Raw genomic sequence first — 13283 nt, 5'->3', positions numbered from 1 at the left:
GTGGCAAAATGTGGGTTTACAACGCATCTGGAATCGTGTGTACAACATCAACCATGACGTGATGAAACTCAAAAAGGAAAAAGTACAGAAAACAATGTCGAACAGAAGATTGGATTGACAGAAAATGAAAACAGATATGGGGAAATGAATTGGCCAATAGCCTTAACAATGCCATAGAGTTCACTCAATACTTTAAACAGGCACCTCTATTTCAACCCAACCTAGACAGCCTTGAGGATATGGACCCTGGCACTGATCAATCTATCATCAAAAACAAGATAACCCGTTTCATGAAAACTATCATTGAAACACATTCTGACTCGTATAGATATGCCTGAAGTAGAAAGTGACAGTGAATCTGTCATGGCTGCCAATGACGATACTGATGATGATGATGAGGGTCAGCAAGAATAAAACTCTTGTCTTGCGTTACAACCCTTCAGTCGAGATTTTATCGTCCCATAATAATGACACAGAAGAATCGTCACCAAGCCGACAGACAAAGGAGGTTGAAGAGATGTGGACTTATCCACATATTAAAACATTAACCTGCCAAGAAGACAAAACAGTTTTCTGAAATGACACCCTCAACAGCCTCCCTATCAAAGAAACACTTTGGTCCTTTACATCAGGAGAGCAGCCAAGTTGGGACCCCAGGACACAAACATCTTTCTGTGGCATAAATGCCGCTAAACAATAGTCTTCTGTTTTATACTTGCTGCATCTGAGCTATTTCACGTTTCCATGTTAAGACTAAAACACAATCACATGTTTCTTTAAAATCATTGAACCAAAAAGATTGCTTTTTTCGTGTGAATAATTCCTTGAATCTCTAAGACTTGTGCAGAATGACACCTTATGTTGTTAATAAAAGGTCTGTTAAGCAATGTTTGTTTCTGTTGCTTTTAATTCATGTTTCTATGGTGTCATACACATTGTAAATATGTTTCAGCAATCCTATTGTTCAAAAACAATATGATCTTGAACAGGTTGTTCCAGCAACATCACCGCGGGGAAACCAGAAATGGGATTCATACATTGTACCCATGTGGGATTCGAACCTGGCTCCGGCGTGACGAGCCAACGCTTAACCACTAGGCTACTTCCACCGCCCCCGAACCCCGAATAAATATATATATATATTGCTGACACCAGTGTAATTGTTCCTTTTTCACAAGACCGCCCCCTGCTCTGATCGGTGATCAAGTAGTAAGCATAACCTTATATGGAAAGGTCTGCTACGCCATGTTTTGGCTGAATGAAGAGTCTAAGTTAATATAGCATTAGTATATTAGCATTTGTCATCACGTCTAACCTTTGATGTCATGCACACATTGGTGTGTTTATGCGTGTCATGTACACTTTACATAACAACCGAGGAGGTAACAAATAAAAGTTAAAGAAGCTTTGACCTCAAATAAGCAGAAAACTCTAAAGTATTTACCAATGAAACTATTCCTACAATACATCCAGGTGGTGTTGTTGAACTCGAATGTTTCTGTGAAGAAAACACAAAACGATTACAGCTTAGATAATTTCATATTTTGCAAAATGCTGTTCTTCGAATTCTGCTATCTACCTAAAATGTTCACAAACAGGTTAAGTTGGACACACGGCATCTCTTTTCAATAGTGTCAAGTCGCAGCTGCTACACTAGTCAGTTGTGGCTCATGATCTATTATAACATCTCAACAATGACCACACAGTGAGCAAGTCACGTGATACACATTCCTTTCTGTGTCAGCACTTCCTATTTGAAATGGCTACTACGTTTTATACTATCCATTGTTTTGGTTTTTAATGAAGGCTGAGATCACGTGAGGATGAGTCAGTAAAATTGGGTAATAACAAAATTTGCAAACTCATGAGTCCATGTTGACTCATAAAAGAGGGTAGTGTTTTCTCGGGTTATATAAACCGTTTGATGAATGGCACTGTCATGTGATACCTTATATAAAAATCATGAGATTGCAGATTTCTTTCTGAAATATCACGTGAGGAGGTTGGATGAGGTTATATAAAAAATCATGAGTTTGCAGATTTAAGTTGAAAAACAACATTCCAGAATCATATCACGTGGAGTACTTGATGTTATATAAAAATCATGACTTGACAGATTTGAAGGTGAAAAACAACATTCCAGAATCATATCAATCATGTGTTTGCAAGTAAAGCTTCCAGAAAGATTTCGAACATCACATGATCAAAAATCTTGAGCATAAATAGAACCACTCACCACTTACAAGCACAACTTTCACTCTGAAAGCTACCACACGGAACTCTGGAACCTGTGAACGTCTCAACAACATGTCATCGAATGAAGTCGTTTATCAGTTTGCTGACAAGCACTATCTAAGTATCAACTACTTCAATGGGGTAGTGTATGTGCATCTGTCCAACTGGAATTCCAGAGGTGTGAAAAAGACCATCCCAATGACGGCGGAGGTTTTTCATCACTTTATTGGTAGGAGTAAAGAATACGTGACCAGACTGGAGGAGTATGAGGCAACCCTACGAAATGCCGATGACGTGCCTCAGCCGGAGCTGCCGTCACCGCAACCACCTGCAACCTCCCAGCCTCAACCTCCATCGTCTGCAATGTCAGCGCAACAACTGACATCAGGAGCTCAACCTGGAGCGACGAGGGAGCCTTCCTCTGTCATGACTGGGATGCAGCCAGGGGCTCAAGGAGTGATGCAAACGATACAAGCAGGACACATGCATGCTGTTGCTCATGGCAGAGGTGGTGTTCGTCCAATGTCACCAAACCCGATGAATCAGTTTCCTTCACCATCACCACCACCACCGTATCCAAACCACCAGTAGTCTATGTAAGTTAAACCATGTTTTCACTATTATGTTGGTATTCTTGTAATAGAATATGTACATTTGAAGTTACTTAACGCTGAGACAGTTACTATGTACATTTGCGCTATTTGACATTATTGTACTGAGTTAATAAGTACATTTTCTTTTTCAGGTAACTGCTGACGGTCCATGTGAGTGTGAACGTTCGACAATGATTCAACTCATATTTTTGGTGCGATGTGCAAAATTCAACCGATACGTTGTCACTAAATAAAAGTTATAAAATTTGAATGTGTTTTGTTGTGTCATATTATATGGAGCTATGTATCTGTAGTAGTATTGATACATACATTTTGTTCGGTAAAGAATGTGCACCTACATTGTTACTTGTAAATAAGAAAGAAAACGAGCGCAGATTATATACATTTTATATACATTTTATGATGATTACATGTGAACCACTGCCCGTGGAACTGTTAACAAACGCGTGGCTTATTGTACAAACGCGTCACTTACATACTAAGTCACTTACAGCGCAGTCAAGCGCATCTACACACTTAGTAGTCAAGCGCATCTATTCAAACGAATGTCACTGCATCATGAGAGAGTGAGGGGTTCTCATCTGTTTGTACATCAGTCTCTTGGACCTTCTCACGTGATCAATCTGGGATTGTAAACGTTTGGCTTTAATGTTGCCGTCATTGATCATTCGAGTTAAATTACGCAAATCCTCCTCGTCAGTGACAAAAGAATCGTCTGATTCATAATTAATGTTGAACTGGAGCGAGGTCGATGCAGTAGTCTGGACTGGAGTGGAGGCAGTAGTCTGGACTGGAGTGGAGGCAGTAGTCTGGACTGGAGTGGAGGCAGTAGTCTGGACTGGAGTGGAGGCAGTAGTCTGGACTGAAGCGGGAGGCGGTAGTCTGGACTGAAGTGGAGGCGGTAGTCAATGCTGTAGTCTGGACTGAAGTGGAGGCGGTAGTCAATGCTGTAGTCTGGACTGAAGTGGAGGTGGTAGCAGTCTTGACTGTTTTCCTAGTAGTCTGAGCCAAGGGAGAACGAGGAGGTGTACGATGAAGCGAGGAACCTGTGTAAATCGGCGATGAATGTAAACGTGCACGAAGGGTATTTAGTTCTATCTCAGGGTTGTGCTGGCGACGGTGACGTAGGTTGTTGTGCTGGTGACACGGTGACATATGAATGCTTGACACAGTCTTCGTCTGTATTTCACTAACACCCACACGAATCCACTAAGTAAAGCAAGTGTCACAAGACTCAAGAGTGCGGCCATTATTTGGTCTGAAACAAGAACAGTCAGCCATTATATAGAGTGCTATATTGGTCTGAAACAAGAACAAAATATGAATTGTCTAGATGCATCAGGTAAATATTTACAAGAACATGTACCTACCAGTGGTGTCAAGCACATGCGTTGAGTTGTAATCAGCGCCATCATCATCATCATCCATGACACCATCATCATCATCATCATCATCATCATCATCTTCGTCATAAGTATGTAGGTGAGAATCATCATCCTTGTCCTCAAAGGTAGGGAGGGTGGATCTGTGCATAGGGAGAGCGGTGAGGTGATTGATACATAAAGATTCATACAGTTGTTACTTTTGATAAATTGTGTCCTCTTCCTCATCATTTTCATTCTTTAAATTTACATGATCTAAATTTATATGATCTAATGATAAAGGTCTGATTAATTGATGTGATCGTTTTTTATTGACGACAAAACAAATACAACACACGATGAAACAAAACAGAACAACAACACTACCTGTTATGATGAGTGGCTTGACTGATGTATCTGTTGATGAGGGTGTATGTGTGGAAAGTGAAGGTGAGGTTAAAGAAAGAGTCGAGTTAGGATGACGTGAAGTGATAGGTGAGGATATGGTTGTTTGATGAAAGAAAGTGCTAGTTGATGTGTCAGGCGGTGATTCAGTAGTTGCTGTGGTTTGAGTGTTATGTGTTAAAGTGATACCAGTTGGAGTGGTGGTAGTTGGTATGCTGCTAGTTGGAGTGGTGGTAGTTGGAGGGATAGTAGTTGGAGCGGTAGTGGTAGTAGTGGTGGTAGTTGGTATGGTGGTAGTTGGGGATAGGTAGTTGCTGGTGCGGTAGTGGTAGTAGTGGTGGTAGCTGGTATGGTGGTAGTTGGGGATAGTAGTTGTTGGTGCGGTAGTGGTAGTTGGTATGGTGGTAGTTGGGGATAGTCTGCGTAGTAGGAGTTGTGGATCGGTGTGGGTAAACAAGAGGTGGTGAAGGTCGATAGGAACTTGAGTAGTAAACGTTGTAGGCGCCGACACAGGAGTAGTAGAAGTTGTATGTGGTATCGTAGTAGGAGTGTATGTAGTACTTGAGGAGGTTGAATTAACTACAAAACAACAAAGTTGTAAATAACATAGGTTAGTGATTGGAGAAATAATCATGGAATCAAATTAACATAATATGTTAATGAATTAGGTAAGTATCAAACAAGAATATAAAGAGGAAAATAAAATCATAAATAAAGAATTCAAAGAAGCGGACGTAATATATAACACTCTTCCTTATCATACAATTGTATGCATATGTGTGTGAGTGAGTGAGTGAGTTGAGTTTAACGCCGCACTCAGCAATATTCCAGCTATATGGAGGCGGTCTGTAAATAATCGAGCCTGGACCAGACAATCCAGTGATCAACAACATGAGCATCGATCTGCGCAATTGGGAACAGATGGCATGTGTCAACCAAGTCAGCGAGTGACCACCTGATCCCGTTAGTCGTCTCTTACGACAAGCTCAGTCGCCTTTTACAGCAAGCATGGGTTGCTGAAGGCCAATTCTACCCCGGACCTTCACGGGTCGTATGCATATGTAAAAATGTAGGTGTTCAAATTTTAACGACAACAACAACAAAAATGAATAGATTCATCAATAATCTTATGTGTTCACACAATCTTGAAAATTGCGACAATAAACAACATGTATAACCACTATATATAGATTCAGATGTGTAGTACAGAAGTGTATCCTATTTGGTTGCTTTTACAGCAGTGTGATTAGTAAACATAAGCAAGAGTGTATCACAGTTTTAAAACCAGGGAAATAAAAAACACTTACAATAACACTGGCGATAGTTGACAGTAATGAGTCTTCCTCCTCTATCGCTATTGTTTTCCACACTGGCACAGTCAGCTCTGTCTCCTTTGATGTGCTGAAAACATAAGTATATATTTGTAATTCTCTATATGAAACATAGTTGTGAGGAACATGATATGAATAATTAAGATGATATAATTTGATATCAATGTTCCGTAAGAATATAGAAATAAACTTATTACCTTTAGGTCTGGAAAACGCGACAAGGCAATGAGCAGCTGGTCGTGGGTCCATTTAGTTTCAAGTATTCGATACCATGATACACTTTTCCGTTTACATGCACCAGTTTATGTCCTGTAGCGATACATGTTAACACTTTGGAGGACACAGGTTTACAATTTCCTTGTGAAAAGTTGTGATTCACCTGCTATGCAGGTGAATAACAACAACACGAGCACAACTAATGGTCTCATCATTATGACTGATTTTAAAATACTATTTAGAGGTTCTGAATACAAGTGATAAATTCACTATTATCCAATCAAAGTAGCTGCACGTACACCATTAAGTGAGCATGTGAATCTCGCTCACCATCGGTCAAAGATCAAAGGTGCGAACCGTAGGTCTGTGACATCAAAGTACAAGAAATACCAAACTGTGCCATGCATTACACGTGTTATTGTAGCACAATCAATGTCTAACAGGAATATGTTACACTATGTTCCACAAAAATGACAGGAATATCACATAACCTAACCAAGTTGACTTTATAAACACTTTATACGTCGCTCATATGAGCAAACAATGAGATAAATTTGACCTGGTAACAACCCTCGGTCGTTCACCGCTCATAACACGCTGACAAGATAAATGATATCGCAATACACCGGAAGACAGAATGTGATAACAATTAAACTGATGGGTGATGTAATTCTATTTTACAAGGTAACAACTATGAACAAAAATTAAGTTTTTGGTCTATATAAAACTTTCAACGAACAGAGTAAAGAGTGTATGTTAAATTTGATCTATTGGAATTAAAATTCACTTACCTTCAAGGAAACTGCTGTTGAAATGCTTCGATCTCCAACTCCGCCTCTTCTTTAATGAGCGCTTCCACAATAAGCTTTATTCCATTGTAAGAAAAAGCAAATTGATTACCCGAAACACCGCTTGTAATAAAAAACACTTTGTGTTCGAGATCGAACCTGAACAACAACTCACAGTTTTGTGTCAAACAGGTATGCAGATCGTACTGTGATGAACTTATATTTGTACCTGAAATTTGAAATCGATCGTATGATTTCAGAATTTCTAACAAATACAATAACAATTTCTTCAATTGACGTTTTACCGTGTCACACAATATATATGTCTGTGAAGCTGGATTCTGAAGAACGAAACCAAGGTGATCGTCAATAAAAAACTGACTAGTCATAGTATAAGAGAAGCTAATAGTAGAGAATGTGTAGTCTACATTTCTTTATATAGCATAAAGTGAATTTGCAAAATTTATTTTGAACCAGCGCATGAGCATAATTTCAATAAAATAACTAGAATCGTGATCCAAATTTCACAACATTTTGTGTGACGACTTTTACTGATGTCATAAACCCATCATATGATTTCAAAAACACCACTAGTCATAGATAAATAAATTTAAAAGTTTTCGTCCCTCACGATTTTATTTGTGATATTTAAAAAATCGTGATTATGAACATGCTGTAAAAAACATTCCTTCGTCATGAGTTTAAACTAACTCAGTCACAAACATGACGTCAAATACATGCTTGAATTGACAGACATTCTTTGTGTGCTAGTAAGCAGACGTTTTTGTTGATATTCGGTATGCTCTGCTTAAGGTGAAAAAGACGACCTACATTACAACGTTATGTAAACATGCAATAACACGATGCGGGCATAGCTGTCAGGAGACTGTAATGTGTTCATTTTAACATGATTAACCCTTTTGTCTACGCAGTTAGGTGTTGTGTATATTTAAAAATGATATATAATGAACCGGATTAAAACTTATACAGGGTTAAATGATTTGCAAGGGCATAAAACAAATTGAATAGTTATCTTCATCCAATATGTTAAGGTACAGTGATATAGCTACAATGAAAAGACAGTCTGTGGCATGTGGTGAATAAGTTCGATTAACCCTTTCACGGCATCGTTACGTATCTGTTATCTACATGTAAAACTGTTTTTTGAAGTGAGCATGATTAAATGGAGTGTAATACAACTTGCATTGCTTATTTTACATAAAACAAGGAAAAAAACTATAAGAATTTGATATTTGAATAGTAGGAACGTGTACTGACAAATGTCGTATCTATGGAATGTGAGTTAGCGCACCTGTATATACCTGAGAGGCAGCTGTAGGAATGCCGTTTCACCTCTATGGTTACTCCTACGCTCCTTAAGGAATGTCTTTGTGTTGCTCTACGCCCTTAAGGAATGTCTTATGATCCTTAAGGAATTTCTTTGAGCCTGTAGGAATTTCTTTTGTTGTAACAACTGAACCTATGGAATGTCATTTATAATGTAATGAACCTACATTCTTTAAGGCTGAGCCTGTAGGAATTTCTTTGTTTGGTTCAGGAATGCTATTGTTTGGGTGAGGAATTCTTTTGTGTGGGTATGAGGAATGCTATTGTATGTGTATGGCAGATTACTTTTATACTACTGTCACATATGAATTCTACATGAAAAATAGGTGAATATCACGAAATATATATACTTTCTTTAGGGAGAGCCTTTTTCATGCAGAACAGATCAGAATAATTAATAGACTAAAAAGCGTAAACTGAACGTGTCACTAACGTTTCTGGCAAAGGCCCCCTGCCTTCCTCCATCCAGTGTCACAATCACCAGTACAGGCACCTGTAGTCTCGTCACATGGTGTCTGACAGTGGCAGGAGTAGCTACAGGAGTCTCCAAACAGTCCTGATGCGCAGGAACCTGTGGAGAGTGAGTGAGTGAGTTAGCATTTAACGTCACCTCGGCAATATTTCAGCCATATAGTGACGAGAAATGTTTTGCATACACAATAACTTTAAAGTGTTAAAAAACAAGTCACAGAAGGACTGTAAAATAACTAGATTATCACAGATGGTGTCTAAAAATAGAATGTAAATCTACAACTATTTTATTTACGAAGACAAAACAATATAAAACAGGCTATAGGTCGTCAACAATTGTTGAAGGTATACTCTGTTTGCAGTCAAAACGTACAGATGAATTTCACTTTAAACAAAAACATTTGAATGGAATATAGCAATGTTAAGACTGCGAATCCTCATAATTTTACCTTGCCAGATGAACATTTAAATCTCAGCATTTTTTTCAACTTAGGATAAAAGTTGTTTAACAAACGATCACTTATATTCAAATCGCTATTATTGGTTTGTACTACAAGGGGTAAGCAGAAGTTGGAACAGTGAGACGTGCACGTGCGGTACGTGATGAACGTTAACCCTACTTGCTCTCGGTGTTACTTTTAATGTGCATACCCCTTGTAATGCAAACCACACAATGCCAACAAAAACAGCAACACATGAATTAGCTAAATAAAAACACCACAACTCTCAGTTGTGTACATGATCAACCGTATGGAAGCACAGCCTTATACTGTCGTCTCATGCTCCTTGTAAATTTGCCTCAAAAATAGAATTTACTCTTCAATAAGTGAATTTCAAAGTCCCTCTACAGATGCCGTCTGGATATCTCGTCGTGAACGGGTGATCAATGCACTTGTGTTCCATAAAGTTTACTTCTAATGGCAGGACTGGCCACCCATACAGATAATGATCTCACCATCTAAATTGGTATCAACGTCCATGGCACAATGCACAATGCACCTGCATGCGGTCTCACGTAGACGTTCGGAATGTCATCCTTATAACACCTGTCATGATGACCCAAAGTATGGCATAGAGATTGGTGCTCCCATGGCCAGATCCACAGATAACAACCAAAACTATGACTTAGTCCAAATCAAGCCTGTCATGCTAGACTTTGATGGAATCCTGATATCTTTCTCCTATCTAGCCCACGCTCGGACACAATGATCTGTGAATTTCAGAGCATATCTCGATTCATCTGTGAAACTAGGGTCCAGTTCTGGTCTTTCCAACTGACGTGAGCCCAGCCAAGTAGAATGTGATGCTGACTTAATTGCAGCGTCTTGTCACGCCGTAGACCTGGGTTCTGAATCCCCATATGGGTACAATGCGTCTATCACGTATGTTTATCACGAAATTTGGGCCCTAAATGAGGTACATTATTATTGTAATGTGTGTAATTGTACGCTCCATTCGGTGAAAGTTCTTTTATACCTTCAAGACGCTGTTCTCAGCAATCTTTGAGTCAAATATTATATATCTGACTGACATCGGCAATTCCATTCCTATACCCTACATGAGCAAGGAAGAAATAGTATTGCCTTTGTACAATGTACACCTTACACTCACTGAACATATACTAATCCTGTATATGATCAACGAACGATACCGTGCAGTAAAACGTGTATACGTGAATTCGTATCAGTGACTCAAACTATACAAACTGTTCGTTTGCATTGAACTGTTTTTACCATTTCACTTCCACAGAATCACATGCATCTAAACATTGTCCTGTCATCCATAACCCGAGGTCCATACATCCTTACACTTGGGTCACATGCCATTCCTACCTTACGCTCCTGTCATCTCAAGCCAGGATACTGTCTTCCTACCAAAATGTTTTATCGTCCATACCAAGTTTCTGTCATTCCTGTTACCCTTTCACCTATTCTTATTATCCCTTCACCGAACAGTACAACTTTGGGATCCTGCTATACCTACCCAGTTCCCTGTGCTACCCAATATCCGCGATGAGTCATCCTAGCAGAACACCATAACACCATTACTCTAGGACTCTTTCAAAACTAACCCACCCTGCCATTTCCATCCCTGTGTGTCCTGTTATCCCTAACCAAGTGTTCTGACGCATATTTGGGATAATGCTAAAGAGCCATTTAGCTTATGATCTACAAATGAACATGACAATGTATCAGTTATAACATTTTCTTTTGACTACAATTAACGCTGTCCTTTGGATGACAGGGCCCCTATTCTTGAAAGTGTCCCAGCTAAGACAGATCCTTAGTAGTTAAGACAGAAGTTAGACATCCTACCGTTATGATAAGACCCATTCTTGAAACGATCCTATCCCTGTCCTAAGTTGTGCTGCCCATCCTAGCTAGGATAGTGAGCTCTTCTGTAGGTGACATAGAAAAACCCTCATTAAGTTGGGGATTCCCCTAAATATTACCCATGATTCCCATAATATGAGGAAATTCAGCTTTTGATGGACTTAGTAGATCTACAAGAAATTATTCGATATTTTCATCACATTATATAGTAGTTTTGAAGTTTTGAAAATTATTTTTTGACAAGGCGATAACATTTCTACTTCAGACTTTGAAAGTCTGCCAAAAACAATAAGGATATTAAAGATATGTGCAAAAAATATTTTCATTGTATTTGTTTTTATGAAAATCATCATTTGAACTCTCATTATGCATCATCTCACAAACTGAAAAATTCACCTAGGAAATAAACAGGATCGGAGTTACTTCCCTGTCAAGTTGGCCTTGACATTGACATTTCACGGCAATGTGACTGGAGAGAGCAATGTTGTGATTAAAACGGCCGAGAATAGGTAAGAACTGAACAAATCTCTTTGTAGATCTAAAGAATATGTGCATCGCAACAAGTGTGTCTATTCATTACCGATAAATTGATAATAACAACTCAAAAACTCTTCTTAACACATCAAAACTGTGTGCTCTTGTAAATACAAATGACATTACATTTGAAATGTTTTGTTTGACAACGTCAAAATTGGTGAACAAACAAGAACCACACCATGTTGATTTCCATTAAGATAGATAGGACAAGTCAGACCCTATCCTAGTATTTGTCCTAAGTAAGGATATCCCTAGCGCTAGGATACTTTTAGAGAATAAGGTAGAACACCTATCCTATACCCTAGGATCAAAGTTAGGATATCCTAGGGCTAGGATCCTTTCGAGAATAGGGGCCCAGAGTCTCAATGTTGGTGACTTCATCTCTGGGCTTGGATGGCCCTGGGTTTGGTTACGGGTGTGTACGGATGATTTAAACGCTGGTAATGTTTGACAGGACCCAGTCTTTTTAAGTCAGATTTTGACGTCAGCACATGTTTGCCGACGAGTGAAGTGAGGGGTGTACTTTCAACGTCATATGTGAATGCACGTGTACAGTTGCGATTTATTTACATTACGTTTGGATTTCAAGGTAATTCGGTGGAATACACAAGCAGACATTGCTCTTGTTTGTGACCATAACATAATGTGTAGAAGTTTGTAAGTTCGTAAAATGCAATTATGAACCTTTATTGATGTGGTTTAATGCAGAAATGTTTCGTCGATATTAACAAAGCTGATCTTCTCACCTGATGTCAGCAGTATCCATCGAAGTAAGACCACCACAATGTTGAGAAACCAGGAAGTAAAATACCCAGTCAAACTGCGTTAACAGTTACTCCCACTGAATATCTACAGTATGTGTAACACTATGTGTATTCTCTCTGTTGTAGTTACAAGAGGCGACTTTAATTAGTCCCTGAATATTCCGGGTATAGCCAGCAGATTACACTCTTAACAGTTAGTATCTTGTTCATTCCGCCCGAATCCAGCAATATATTTTACGCCTTGAACGACGCAAGTGTGTCTACATATGTTTCTGTCGTAGTTAACTAATCAGATCTACTCACCCGATGCCAACTGTGTCCTTCCTATACACACTAACACAACCAATATCCTTACACCCGCCATGGTGAACAACGAGGAAGTAAAAACACCCTGTCAGACTGTTACGTCATCTGCGATCCACTGTGTCATGTTTGTGTAACTCTATGTATTTATGTATATTCAGCTTTGAAGTTACGGGGTGAATTCATTCTGCAACATCGCTGGGTTCAGACAGCGGATCTTCTGCACAAGCGGTTCTATGCGAACAGTCAGAGTATCAAACGACACATATCACTGTAATGGGAACAATGTCGCCAGCTTTCATATTCGTTGTCTGTGTAACACTTCCTCAATAACGTGTATATCCATTTCAGACTGAACACGGAGAGGGACATCATAAGAAGTGTTCTATGCACACATGTAGCGAGACACGACTACGGCTTTGATCAATGTTAGGGACATTCCAGAACAGCTGAAGTGGAGTATCAACAGCTCACACTCACTTCATTCTCCTCCTAAGCATGCATGTGACTCACTGACCCGTTGTAAGGGTGACTCCGAACAGAGCTTGCAGGGTAGCTTCCATCTGGGTCACGTGCGG

The 13283-nt window shown here is 39.3% G+C and overlaps 2 long non-coding RNA genes across 2 annotated transcripts; one reads left to right on the top strand and one right to left on the bottom strand.

The window, feature by feature from the left end:
* The first annotated feature begins 2157 nt into the window (after window positions 1-2157).
* Window positions 2158-3099, top strand: LOC124277221. Its single transcript, XR_006898776.1, has 2 exons — window positions 2158-2831; window positions 2981-3099. It is a non-coding gene; the product is annotated as an uncharacterized LOC124277221 (long non-coding RNA).
* A 5631-nt stretch (window positions 3100-8730) lies between these two features.
* On the bottom strand, window positions 8731-13283 carry LOC124277220. The gene is made up of 2 exons (XR_006898775.1): window positions 12706-13283; window positions 8731-8868 (listed from the first exon to the last, which is right to left on the bottom strand). It is a non-coding gene; the product is annotated as an uncharacterized LOC124277220 (long non-coding RNA).

Source organism: Haliotis rubra, unplaced genomic scaffold (genome assembly GCF_003918875.1).
Source record: "Haliotis rubra isolate DU_JTF1 unplaced genomic scaffold, ASM391887v1 Scf2198, whole genome shotgun sequence".
Lineage (NCBI taxonomy): Eukaryota > Metazoa > Mollusca > Gastropoda > Lepetellida > Haliotidae > Haliotis > Haliotis rubra.
This window is presented reverse-complemented; position numbering and strand designations above follow the sequence as displayed.